Source organism: Papaver somniferum, chromosome 8 (genome assembly GCF_003573695.1).
Source record: "Papaver somniferum cultivar HN1 chromosome 8, ASM357369v1, whole genome shotgun sequence".
NCBI lineage: Eukaryota > Viridiplantae > Streptophyta > Magnoliopsida > Ranunculales > Papaveraceae > Papaver > Papaver somniferum.
Genome location: NC_039365.1, coordinates 5,209,383 through 5,212,786, shown reverse-complemented (window position 1 = coordinate 5,212,786; position 3,404 = coordinate 5,209,383).

Below are 3,404 nucleotides of genomic sequence, written 5' to 3'. Positions count from 1 at the left end.
AGTTGTTACACCATTTCTCGTCAAAGAAATTTTCAAAGTGATTGAAACATATCATGACTTTCTTCACTAGGTAAAGATAAACATGGTCGAAGCGAAATGCTTACCAACACATATTTCGAGATATAGATAAGAGAGGTATACTCGGATCAAAATACCAAATGTGTATAATCTAAGTCTATATATAGCATACGACGTTTTGTCTCAAGAAGTAGGAGATAAAATAGATAGACTTTAGAGTGACAGATAAGTTCAAGTCTTCACATACCTTTTTGTCGAGAAGTTCCACCGGTTCCTTGAGTAGTTCTTCTTCTTGTATGATGAATCTCCATGAAGTCCTTGAGCTCAACTATACTTTCTATCCTAGTCCGGGACTTAGCTTTAGTAGACTAGAAATCAAGACTGATCACTAACATTGACAAACATGCTTGAGATATCAACGCATGCGAGTTCGACGGAGCAATGCTCTAACAGATCTATTGATGATATTTTTTTTTAGGGTTTCGATTTTATATGAGATTCTCGATTATGGTTTGGATTTCACCTGATGATTTTTGGTATTTTTTATTGGGTCTCGATCTTTTTAAGCGTCTTTATGTTTATGAAGTTTGACATGATTTTGATTTTAGTAGGAACAACTGGAGGTGGAGAGATTCATGGAAGAAGAAGTTGATGCTGGGTTCCAACTTCTACTGAATAAAGGTGTGTGATTTTGATTTATGATGCTGATTTTGTTTGGTCGTGTTTACAAACTATGAACGTCGGTATTGGTCGATAGAACCTTGTAGTGATAACATGACTAAGTAATACATTCTTGAACATTTGTTTTTGATCCAAATTATTTTTCGACATCCAGAGATGAACTGTTCTAGTAGCGGCTTGATCCTTTTAGAAATAAAATTAGATGTAGGTTCGTCTAAAGAAGTAAAATCCGTCTTAACATTCATAAACTAGCATATTTCAACGGTCCTAGTTGACATAATTTGTAATCTATTGAATAGTTCATTATAAAAAGTTTTGTTTTGTCAACACAACCTACCATTCTAGTTCACTTAATCTTTGTAGGTATTACAAGTCATTGATTAGATTTGGTTAGTAGACCATACAACAATCAATAGAATTGGAGATGGAAGCAAGTAGACTTCAATTATCCTAGGCAAAGCATTTCTTTAATTGAAGATTGGACATGTACATGATGGTTTGTCACATACAAACATCCAATGTAACGAATCTTCCCTTCTCTTTTATTTCTTTCTGTTTGTGTTAGTACTCTTTTTTTTGATGAAGTTGTTTATGGGTTTGTTATTTGGGGATAAAAGTGCATAATTATGTACTACTATTTTATTCATTTGATTTTTTTAAGTGTGTAAAGTTTATTGAAGATTCTGAGAAAAACCCACACATTTGTTATTGCAGGCTGTTTCAAAATGACACGTAGTAACATCCGCCATCTATTACAATTCCTGTTACAACACAGAATTCGTAACAGCTACAAGACCGTTACAAAATTTGTCACGCAGTCTTTTGAAACAGAACCTACCTGTTACAACCTTGTTTCTTAACATGTAAAATTTGTTTCTAATCAGCCAAAATGGTGTAGTGATCTTTCACTAGGCATATCCACCTAGAATACAAAATTGAGTAGCCGACCAAATCTTCCGATTATCTTGAATATTCCAACACCCCTCTCAAGTTGGACATTGATAAAGTTGTAGTGTTCAACATGAACAAATCTTGAACCCTAAGTTATATACTTCGCCCATGAATGTTGTATTTAATCTTCATCATAACCATCCCATTTTTCTGACAGCTGATTTTCGTAGGAAAATAACATAGATACTAGTAATTTATTTATTTTATTTAGTTTTTTTATTGCTGACTATATAAGTCTATCATTTTTACATAAAATGGACAATGTTAGCCCCATGAAAAACATAAGATTAAATGAGAAAATATTTGGAATCTTTTTGTGAATTAGGTATTTCATTAAAAACTAAGACTCAAAATGAGTCGACATTAGAATAGTAGTAGAGCCATCTATGACAGCTAACAAATTAAAAATATTACAAGGAAAATAAATGATAAAACCACCTAAAGGTGTTCGACATGCATATATTTTGGAATCAGAAGAGACTAAATGAGAAAATATTTGGAATGTACAATTAGAGCTGCACATGGGTAGGGCGTGTTGGGTTTTAACTAATACCAACTACCAACCCAACTATAGCGAGTTTTTATTTTCATAATCAACCCCGCAACCACAAACAGAGGGCGTATTTTTGACCCGCCCACTACGGGTCGGTCGGGTTCGGGTTTAAACCCACTTCAGATGTAGTTCAATATTATCTGCAAGTTTTTCACCTGTAGTGTTTATATTTGTACCTGCTTTATATTCAATGATCAAATTTTCTGAAATCAAATAATCTTAAATGAGAAAAAAATAAAAAACCCAAACTTCAATACCTAGGAACTAGGAAGTCACATATCAAGATTAAGTGTTGATTTCGATTGTTGTCGACTGTTGGTGAAGATTCTAAGTAGTTGTTGTCATCGTAGGTGAAGAAGAAAAAATGTGGAGGCCAAACAGAGAGGAAGAGACTAGAAAGTGGAGAGAAATAGGGTTATCTTATATACTAGTACCACTAGGGTTTCAATAACGGACGGCTAGGATTAGTTTTATCAATGGTGTATATTTAGCGAGCTTTCGGGCGGGTTCGGGCGAGTTTAAGCTAATACCAACTACCAACCCAACTATAGCAGGGTTTTATTTTCATAACCAACCCCGCACCCACAAAGGGCGGGTTGGGATTAAAAACTCACGAGTTTAGCGGGTACGGGCGGGTTCGGATAAGTCGGACGGGTCTTGTGCAGCTTTATGTACAATCAACTTCCGGATATGGAAGATATTTGGGGAATAAAGGGTTTTGAATACTGGATATCCAGGACAGGGAGAACATCTTGATGAATATTTGAGATGCAGTGAATAGGTATTTCAAGATAAGTGAATAAACTCGAATTTTGAAATGCCATAGTCCGATTGTTAGTGGAAACGCTGCATATAGTATTTGACAGTACGATAATAAATGATGAATACAGAATTTACAGGGATGAAAACTACTTTTGGAAATAAGATCGCAAAACTAATTACATTTTTCGTAATAGAAGATATTTAGAGGATATTTTTATGAAAATACTTTCGGAGGGAAAGTTGAATATGTTTTGGAATTACCGAGAATTAGGAAATAAAAAGAATACCTGGAGAGAATAATGATACAGATAACAGATTCTGAATCAAATCAGTTTGATGACGACTGATGACCACTGGTTCTGACTAACATGGAAATATGAACATATGGAGATATTCCAAGAATCATACACACAAACATGAATATTGCACAACCTGTTCG